Source organism: Perna viridis, chromosome 8, assembly GCF_037379345.1.
Source record: "Perna viridis isolate PV_CMFRI_1.1 ecotype Kerala chromosome 8, ASM3737934v1, whole genome shotgun sequence".
NCBI classification, from domain to species: Eukaryota; Metazoa; Mollusca; class Bivalvia; order Mytilida; family Mytilidae; genus Perna; species Perna viridis.
The window spans coordinates 46988309-47000047 of NC_142452.1; positions in this window are offsets into that span (position 1 = coordinate 46988309).

Genomic DNA, 11739 nt, shown 5'->3' on the forward strand with positions numbered 1-11739 from the left:
AGTAAATTTTGTGAAGAATTTCTACTATGATCGTACCATTAGCATAATGATTTTGGAAGCCTTATTTTCCAAGCTTCGCAACGGTATGCAGCTTTAAGATGTCATTTGTCCTGGGAATTCACAGTGAGACTTTGAAAATTACTTTTTTAACATGTAAAGTAATGGAAACGTTAGAAGTGGTTAGTGAGACCATAAATTAAATTATGGCATATTTCAGAGAAATGCATAATTTGAGGAAAATTGCCTTTCCTGGTCATTATTTCCATTTTCCCATAAAATCAGTATAGTGATATTGGTAATCTGGCTATATTTTAAGAGGTGCATTGTGCAAGGTATTTTAAAAAACAACATAGCAACAAGATTTTTATCAGTAACAGTGACTCATAACTTGACGTCATCCATGAAATACACAACGTCACTGCTTGGGATATTCAAAGTACTCAAATAGTCACACAGCACAGACTAAGAATCACACAGTAATGAAATAGGTATGATATAAATTGTTGAAATCTGTTCTTTTTTCATAATGATAAATGATATTTACTATTACAACTTCTTGAATTATCATAGGTATCAATTTGGTGTGACAAGTTAGTTAAAATTGTAATTTTTTAGTAATTTAGGGAAAATATCACTGAGGGGCATGATATAAAAATGACCATTTCTTTGTAGTCCTATGTCTGATTTTGATAGTTTTGGTCTTATTAGACTCACAATACCACAAGCTTTCATAAAATGTAAAAAAAGAAAAACATAAAAACTCATAAAATGTTTATAAATTAAATTATGGCATATTTCAGAGAAATGCATAATTTGAGGAAAATTGCCTTTCCTGGTCATTATTTCCATTTTCCCATAAAATCAGTATAGTGATATTGGTAATCTGGCTATATTTTAAGAGGTGCATTGTGCAAGGTATTTTAAAAAACAACATAGCAACAAGATTTTTATCAGTAACAGTGACTCATAACTTGACGTCATCCATGAAATACACAACGTCACTGCTTGGGATATTCAAAGTACTCAAATAGTCACACAGCACAGACTAAGAATCACACAGTAATGAAATAGGTATGATATAAATTGTTGAAATCTGTTCTTTTTTCATAATGATAAATGATATTTACTATTACAACTTCTTGAATTATCATAGGTATCAATTTGGTGTGACAAGTTAGTTAAAATTGTAATTTTTTAGTAATTTAGGGAAAATATCACTGAGGGGCATGATATAAAAATGACCATTTCTTTGTAGTCCTATGTCTGATTTTGATAGTTTTGGTCTTATTAGACTCACAATACCACAAGCTTTCATAAAATGTAAAAAAAGAAAAACATAAAAACTCATAAAATGTTTTTAAGGTCTCACTAACCACTTCCGGGTCAAATGGCCACCCCCCTATGTAGTACCAAAAACACACTGAACCTAGACATATGCATTGTAAGTGCATTATTTGTGTGTATTATGATTAAAAGTAGTCAAAATAAAGCTGAGAATGTGTACTTTAAAATCATATATGTAATTAACTACAAAAGTGTATGAATATTGTTTACATGTGTGAGTAATTTGCCTCCATGCTGTCAGTTAGCAGAACAGGTAAAAATGTGGATTTTCAGTATTATTTATTCAAGTAAATTTTGTGAAGAATTTCTACTATGATCGTACCATTAGCATAATGATTTTGGAAGCCTTATTTTCCAAGCTTCGCAACGGTATGCAGCTTTAAGATGTCATTTGTCCTGGGAATTCACAGTGAGACTTTGAAAATTACTTTTTTAACATGTAAAGTAATGGAAACGTTAGAAGTGGTTAGTGAGACCATAAATTAAATTATGGCATATTTCAGAGAAATGCATAATTTGAGGAAAATTGCCTTTCCTGGTCATTATTTCCATTTTCCCATAAAATCAGTATAGTGATATTGGTAATCTGGCTATATTTTAAGAGGTGCATTGTGCAAGGTATTTTAAAAAACAACATAGCAACAAGATTTTTATCAGTAACAGTGACTCATAACTTGACGTCATCCATGAAATACACAACGTCACTGCTTGGGATATTCAAAGTACTCAAATAGTCACACAGCACAGACTAAGAATCACACAGTAATGAAATAGGTATGATATAAATTGTTGAAATCTGTTCTTTTTTCATAATGATAAATGATATTTACTATTACAACTTCTTGAATTATCATAGGTATCAATTTGGTGTGACAAGTTAGTTAAAATTGTAATTTTTTAGTAATTTAGGGAAAATATCACTGAGGGGCATGATATAAAAATGACCATTTCTTTGTAGTCCTATGTCTGATTTTGATAGTTTTGGTCTTATTAGACTCACAATACCACAAGCTTTCATAAAATGTAAAAAAAGAAAAACATAAAAACTCATAAAATGTTTTTAAGGTCTCACTAACCACTTCCGGGTCAAATGGCCACCCCCCTATGTAGTACCAAAAACACACTGAACCTAGACATATGCATTGTAAGTGCATTATTTGTGTGTATTATGATTAAAAGTAGTCAAAATAAAGCTGAGAATGTGTACTTTAAAATCATATATGTAATTAACTACAAAAGTGTATGAATATTGTTTACATGTGTGAGTAATTTGCCTCCATGCTGTCAGTTAGCAGAACAGGTAAAAATGTGGATTTTCAGTATTATTTATTCAAGTAAATTTTGTGAAGAATTTCTACTATGATCGTACCATTAGCATAATGATTTTGGAAGCCTTATTTTCCAAGCTTCGCAACGGTATGCAGCTTTAAGATGTCATTTGTCCTGGGAATTCACAGTGAGACTTTGAAAATTACTTTTTTAACATGTAAAGTAATGGAAACGTTAGAAGTGGTTAGTGAGACCATAAATTAAATTATGGCATATTTCAGAGAAATGCATAATTTGAGGAAAATTGCCTTTCCTGGTCATTATTTCCATTTTCCCATAAAATCAGTATAGTGATATTGGTAATCTGGCTATATTTTAAGAGGTGCATTGTGCAAGGTATTTTAAAAAACAACATAGCAACAAGATTTTTATCAGTAACAGTGACTCATAACTTGACGTCATCCATGAAATACACAACGTCACTGCTTGGGATATTCAAAGTACTCAAATAGTCACACAGCACAGACTAAGAATCACACAGTAATGAAATAGGTATGATATAAATTGTTGAAATCTGTTCTTTTTTCATAATGATAAATGATATTTACTATTACAACTTCTTGAATTATCATAGGTATCAATTTGGTGTGACAAGTTAGTTAAAATTGTAATTTTTTAGTAATTTAGGGAAAATATCACTGAGGGGCATGATATAAAAATGACCATTTCTTTGTAGTCCTATGTCTGATTTTGATAGTTTTGGTCTTATTAGACTCACAATACCACAAGCTTTCATAAAATGTAAAAAAAGAAAAACATAAAAACTCATAAAATGTTTTTAAGGTCTCACTAACCACTTCCGGGTCAAATGGCCACCCCCCTATGTAGTACCAAAAACACACTGAACCTAGACATATGCATTGTAAGTGCATTATTTGTGTGTATTATGATTAAAAGTAGTCAAAATAAAGCTGAGAATGTGTACTTTAAAATCATATATGTAATTAACTACAAAAGTGTATGAATATTGTTTACATGTGTGAGTAATTTGCCTCCATGCTGTCAGTTAGCAGAACAGGTAAAAATGTGGATTTTCAGTATTATTTATTCAAGTAAATTTTGTGAAGAATTTCTACTATGATCGTACCATTAGCATAATGATTTTGGAAGCCTTATTTTCCAAGCTTCGCAACGGTATGCAGCTTTAAGATGTCATTTGTCCTGGGAATTCACAGTGAGACTTTGAAAATTACTTTTTTAACATGTAAAGTAATGGAAACGTTAGAAGTGGTTAGTGAGACCATAAATTAAATTATGGCATATTTCAGAGAAATGCATAATTTGAGGAAAATTGCCTTTCCTGGTCATTATTTCCATTTTCCCATAAAATCAGTATAGTGATATTGGTAATCTGGCTATATTTTAAGAGGTGCATTGTGCAAGGTATTTTAAAAAACAACATAGCAACAAGATTTTTATCAGTAACAGTGACTCATAACTTGACGTCATCCATGAAATACACAACGTCACTGCTTGGGATATTCAAAGTACTCAAATAGTCACACAGCACAGACTAAGAATCACACAGTAATGAAATAGGTATGATATAAATTGTTGAAATCTGTTCTTTTTTCATAATGATAAATGATATTTACTATTACAACTTCTTGAATTATCATAGGTATCAATTTGGTGTGACAAGTTAGTTAAAATTGTAATTTTTTAGTAATTTAGGGAAAATATCACTGAGGGGCATGATATAAAAATGACCATTTCTTTGTAGTCCTATGTCTGATTTTGATAGTTTTGGTCTTATTAGACTCACAATACCACAAGCTTTCATAAAATGTAAAAAAAGAAAAACATAAAAACTCATAAAATGTTTATAAATTAAATTATGGCATATTTCAGAGAAATGCATAATTTGAGGAAAATTGCCTTTCCTGGTCATTATTTCCATTTTCCCATAAAATCAGTATAGTGATATTGGTAATCTGGCTATATTTTAAGAGGTGCATTGTGCAAGGTATTTTAAAAAACAACATAGCAACAAGATTTTTATCAGTAACAGTGACTCATAACTTGACGTCATCCATGAAATACACAACGTCACTGCTTGGGATATTCAAAGTACTCAAATAGTCACACAGCACAGACTAAGAATCACACAGTAATGAAATAGGTATGATATAAATTGTTGAAATCTGTTCTTTTTTCATAATGATAAATGATATTTACTATTACAACTTCTTGAATTATCATAGGTATCAATTTGGTGTGACAAGTTAGTTAAAATTGTAATTTTTTAGTAATTTAGGGAAAATATCACTGAGGGGCATGATATAAAAATGACCATTTCTTTGTAGTCCTATGTCTGATTTTGATAGTTTTGGTCTTATTAGACTCACAATACCACAAGCTTTCATAAAATGTAAAAAAAGAAAAACATAAAAACTCATAAAATGTTTTTAAGGTCTCACTAACCACTTCCGGGTCAAATGGCCACCCCCCTATGTAGTACCAAAAACACACTGAACCTAGACATATGCATTGTAAGTGCATTATTTGTGTGTATTATGATTAAAAGTAGTCAAAATAAAGCTGAGAATGTGTACTTTAAAATCATATATGTAATTAACTACAAAAGTGTATGAATATTGTTTACATGTGTGAGTAATTTGCCTCCATGCTGTCAGTTAGCAGAACAGGTAAAAATGTGGATTTTCAGTATTATTTATTCAAGTAAATTTTGTGAAGAATTTCTACTATGATCGTACCATTAGCATAATGATTTTGGAAGCCTTATTTTCCAAGCTTCGCAACGGTATGCAGCTTTAAGATGTCATTTGTCCTGGGAATTCACAGTGAGACTTTGAAAATTACTTTTTTAACATGTAAAGTAATGGAAACGTTAGAAGTGGTTAGTGAGACCATAAATTAAATTATGGCATATTTCAGAGAAATGCATAATTTGAGGAAAATTGCCTTTCCTGGTCATTATTTCCATTTTCCCATAAAATCAGTATAGTGATATTGGTAATCTGGCTATATTTTAAGAGGTGCATTGTGCAAGGTATTTTAAAAAACAACATAGCAACAAGATTTTTATCAGTAACAGTGACTCATAACTTGACGTCATCCATGAAATACACAACGTCACTGCTTGGGATATTCAAAGTACTCAAATAGTCACACAGCACAGACTAAGAATCACACAGTAATGAAATAGGTATGATATAAATTGTTGAAATCTGTTCTTTTTTCATAATGATAAATGATATTTACTATTACAACTTCTTGAATTATCATAGGTATCAATTTGGTGTGACAAGTTAGTTAAAATTGTAATTTTTTAGTAATTTAGGGAAAATATCACTGAGGGGCATGATATAAAAATGACCATTTCTTTGTAGTCCTATGTCTGATTTTGATAGTTTTGGTCTTATTAGACTCACAATACCACAAGCTTTCATAAAATGTAAAAAAAGAAAAACATAAAAACTCATAAAATGTTTTTATGTTTTTCTTTTTTTACATTTTATGAAAGCTTGTGGTATTGTGAGTCTAATAAGACCAAAACTATCAAAATCAGACATAGGACTACAAAGAAATGGTCATTTTTATATCATGCCCCTCAGTGATATTTTCCCTAAATTACTAAAAAATTACAATTTTAACTAACTTGTCACACCAAATTGATACCTATGATAATTCAAGAAGTTGTAATAGTAAATATCATTTATCATTATGAAAAAAGAACAGATTTCAACAATTTATATCATACCTATTTCATTACTGTGTGATTCTTAGTCTGTGCTGTGTGACTATTTGAGTACTTTGAATATCCCAAGCAGTGACGTTGTGTATTTCATGGATGACGTCAAGTTATGAGTCACTGTTACTGATAAAAATCTTGTTGCTATGTTGTTTTTTAAAATACCTTGCACAATGCACCTCTTAAAATATAGCCAGATTACCAATATCACTATACTGATTTTATGGGAAAATGGAAATAATGACCAGGAAAGGCAATTTTCCTCAAATTATGCATTTCTCTGAAATATGCCATAATTTAATTTATAAATTAAATTATGGCATATTTCAGAGAAATGCATAATTTGAGGAAAATTGCCTTTCCTGGTCATTATTTCCATTTTCCCATAAAATCAGTATAGTGATATTGGTAATCTGGCTATATTTTAAGAGGTGCATTGTGCAAGGTATTTTAAAAAACAACATAGCAACAAGATTTTTATCAGTAACAGTGACTCATAACTTGACGTCATCCATGAAATACACAACGTCACTGCTTGGGATATTCAAAGTACTCAAATAGTCACACAGCACAGACTAAGAATCACACAGTAATGAAATAGGTATGATATAAATTGTTGAAATCTGTTCTTTTTTCATAATGATAAATGATATTTACTATTACAACTTCTTGAATTATCATAGGTATCAATTTGGTGTGACAAGTTAGTTAAAATTGTAATTTTTTAGTAATTTAGGGAAAATATCACTGAGGGGCATGATATAAAAATGACCATTTCTTTGTAGTCCTATGTCTGATTTTGATAGTTTTGGTCTTATTAGACTCACAATACCACAAGCTTTCATAAAATGTAAAAAAAGAAAAACATAAAAACTCATAAAATGTTTTTAAGGTCTCACTAACCACTTCCGGGTCAAATGGCCACCCCCCTATGTAGTACCAAAAACACACTGAACCTAGACATATGCATTGTAAGTGCATTATTTGTGTGTATTATGATTAAAAGTAGTCAAAATAAAGCTGAGAATGTGTACTTTAAAATCATATATGTAATTAACTACAAAAGTGTATGAATATTGTTTACATGTGTGAGTAATTTGCCTCCATGCTGTCAGTTAGCAGAACAGGTAAAAATGTGGATTTTCAGTATTATTTATTCAAGTAAATTTTGTGAAGAATTTCTACTATGATCGTACCATTAGCATAATGATTTTGGAAGCCTTATTTTCCAAGCTTCGCAACGGTATGCAGCTTTAAGATGTCATTTGTCCTGGGAATTCACAGTGAGACTTTGAAAATTACTTTTTTAACATGTAAAGTAATGGAAACGTTAGAAGTGGTTAGTGAGACCATAAATTAAATTATGGCATATTTCAGAGAAATGCATAATTTGAGGAAAATTGCCTTTCCTGGTCATTATTTCCATTTTCCCATAAAATCAGTATAGTGATATTGGTAATCTGGCTATATTTTAAGAGGTGCATTGTGCAAGGTATTTTAAAAAACAACATAGCAACAAGATTTTTATCAGTAACAGTGACTCATAACTTGACGTCATCCATGAAATACACAACGTCACTGCTTGGGATATTCAAAGTACTCAAATAGTCACACAGCACAGACTAAGAATCACACAGTAATGAAATAGGTATGATATAAATTGTTGAAATCTGTTCTTTTTTCATAATGATAAATGATATTTACTATTACAACTTCTTGAATTATCATAGGTATCAATTTGGTGTGACAAGTTAGTTAAAATTGTAATTTTTTAGTAATTTAGGGAAAATATCACTGAGGGGCATGATATAAAAATGACCATTTCTTTGTAGTCCTATGTCTGATTTTGATAGTTTTGGTCTTATTAGACTCACAATACCACAAGCTTTCATAAAATGTAAAAAAAGAAAAACATAAAAACTCATAAAATGTTTTTAAGGTCTCACTAACCACTTCCGGGTCAAATGGCCACCCCCCTATGTAGTACCAAAAACACACTGAACCTAGACATATGCATTGTAAGTGCATTATTTGTGTGTATTATGATTAAAAGTAGTCAAAATAAAGCTGAGAATGTGTACTTTAAAATCATATATGTAATTAACTACAAAAGTGTATGAATATTGTTTACATGTGTGAGTAATTTGCCTCCATGCTGTCAGTTAGCAGAACAGGTAAAAATGTGGATTTTCAGTATTATTTATTCAAGTAAATTTTGTGAAGAATTTCTACTATGATCGTACCATTAGCATAATGATTTTGGAAGCCTTATTTTCCAAGCTTCGCAACGGTATGCAGCTTTAAGATGTCATTTGTCCTGGGAATTCACAGTGAGACTTTGAAAATTACTTTTTTAACATGTAAAGTAATGGAAACGTTAGAAGTGGTTAGTGAGACCATAAATTAAATTATGGCATATTTCAGAGAAATGCATAATTTGAGGAAAATTGCCTTTCCTGGTCATTATTTCCATTTTCCCATAAAATCAGTATAGTGATATTGGTAATCTGGCTATATTTTAAGAGGTGCATTGTGCAAGGTATTTTAAAAAACAACATAGCAACAAGATTTTTATCAGTAACAGTGACTCATAACTTGACGTCATCCATGAAATACACAACGTCACTGCTTGGGATATTCAAAGTACTCAAATAGTCACACAGCACAGACTAAGAATCACACAGTAATGAAATAGGTATGATATAAATTGTTGAAATCTGTTCTTTTTTCATAATGATAAATGATATTTACTATTACAACTTCTTGAATTATCATAGGTATCAATTTGGTGTGACAAGTTAGTTAAAATTGTAATTTTTTAGTAATTTAGGGAAAATATCACTGAGGGGCATGATATAAAAATGACCATTTCTTTGTAGTCCTATGTCTGATTTTGATAGTTTTGGTCTTATTAGACTCACAATACCACAAGCTTTCATAAAATGTAAAAAAAGAAAAACATAAAAACTCATAAAATGTTTTTAAGGTCTCACTAACCACTTCCGGGTCAAATGGCCACCCCCCTATGTAGTACCAAAAACACACTGAACCTAGACATATGCATTGTAAGTGCATTATTTGTGTGTATTATGATTAAAAGTAGTCAAAATAAAGCTGAGAATGTGTACTTTAAAATCATATATGTAATTAACTACAAAAGTGTATGAATATTGTTTACATGTGTGAGTAATTTGCCTCCATGCTGTCAGTTAGCAGAACAGGTAAAAATGTGGATTTTCAGTATTATTTATTCAAGTAAATTTTGTGAAGAATTTCTACTATGATCGTACCATTAGCATAATGATTTTGGAAGCCTTATTTTCCAAGCTTCGCAACGGTATGCAGCTTTAAGATGTCATTTGTCCTGGGAATTCACAGTGAGACTTTGAAAATTACTTTTTTAACATGTAAAGTAATGGAAACGTTAGAAGTGGTTAGTGAGACCATAAATTAAATTATGGCATATTTCAGAGAAATGCATAATTTGAGGAAAATTGCCTTTCCTGGTCATTATTTCCATTTTCCCATAAAATCAGTATAGTGATATTGGTAATCTGGCTATATTTTAAGAGGTGCATTGTGCAAGGTATTTTAAAAAACAACATAGCAACAAGATTTTTATCAGTAACAGTGACTCATAACTTGACGTCATCCATGAAATACACAACGTCACTGCTTGGGATATTCAAAGTACTCAAATAGTCACACAGCACAGACTAAGAATCACACAGTAATGAAATAGGTATGATATAAATTGTTGAAATCTGTTCTTTTTTCATAATGATAAATGATATTTACTATTACAACTTCTTGAATTATCATAGGTATCAATTTGGTGTGACAAGTTAGTTAAAATTGTAATTTTTTAGTAATTTAGGGAAAATATCACTGAGGGGCATGATATAAAAATGACCATTTCTTTGTAGTCCTATGTCTGATTTTGATAGTTTTGGTCTTATTAGACTCACAATACCACAAGCTTTCATAAAATGTAAAAAAAGAAAAACATAAAAACTCATAAAATGTTTTTAAGGTCTCACTAACCACTTCCGGGTCAAATGGCCACCCCCCTATGTAGTACCAAAAACACACTGAACCTAGACATATGCATTGTAAGTGCATTATTTGTGTGTATTATGATTAAAAGTAGTCAAAATAAAGCTGAGAATGTGTACTTTAAAATCATATATGTAATTAACTACAAAAGTGTATGAATATTGTTTACATGTGTGAGTAATTTGCCTCCATGCTGTCAGTTAGCAGAACAGGTAAAAATGTGGATTTTCAGTATTATTTATTCAAGTAAATTTTGTGAAGAATTTCTACTATGATCGTACCATTAGCATAATGATTTTGGAAGCCTTATTTTCCAAGCTTCGCAACGGTATGCAGCTTTAAGATGTCATTTGTCCTGGGAATTCACAGTGAGACTTTGAAAATTACTTTTTTAACATGTAAAGTAATGGAAACGTTAGAAGTGGTTAGTGAGACCATAAATTAAATTATGGCATATTTCAGAGAAATGCATAATTTGAGGAAAATTGCCTTTCCTGGTCATTATTTCCATTTTCCCATAAAATCAGTATAGTGATATTGGTAATCTGGCTATATTTTAAGAGGTGCATTGTGCAAGGTATTTTAAAAAACAACATAGCAACAAGATTTTTATCAGTAACAGTGACTCATAACTTGACGTCATCCATGAAATACACAACGTCACTGCTTGGGATATTCAAAGTACTCAAATAGTCACACAGCACAGACTAAGAATCACACAGTAATGAAATAGGTATGATATAAATTGTTGAAATCTGTTCTTTTTTCATAATGATAAATGATATTTACTATTACAACTTCTTGAATTATCATAGGTATCAATTTGGTGTGACAAGTTAGTTAAAATTGTAATTTTTTAGTAATTTAGGGAAAATATCACTGAGGGGCATGATATAAAAATGACCATTTCTTTGTAGTCCTATGTCTGATTTTGATAGTTTTGGTCTTATTAGACTCACAATACCACAAGCTTTCATAAAATGTAAAAAAAGAAAAACATAAAAACTCATAAAATGTTTTTAAATTAAATTATGGCATATTTCAGAGAAATGCATAATTTGAGGAAAATTGCCTTTCCTGGTCATTATTTCCATTTTCCCATAAAATCAGTATAGTGATATTGGTAATCTGGCTATATTTTAAGAGGTGCATTGTGCAAGGTATTTTAAAAAACAACATAGCAACAAGATTTTTATCAGTAACAGTGACTCATAACTTGACGTCATCCATGAAATACACAACGTCACTGCTTGGGATATTCAAAGTACTCAAATAGTCACACAGCACAGACTAAG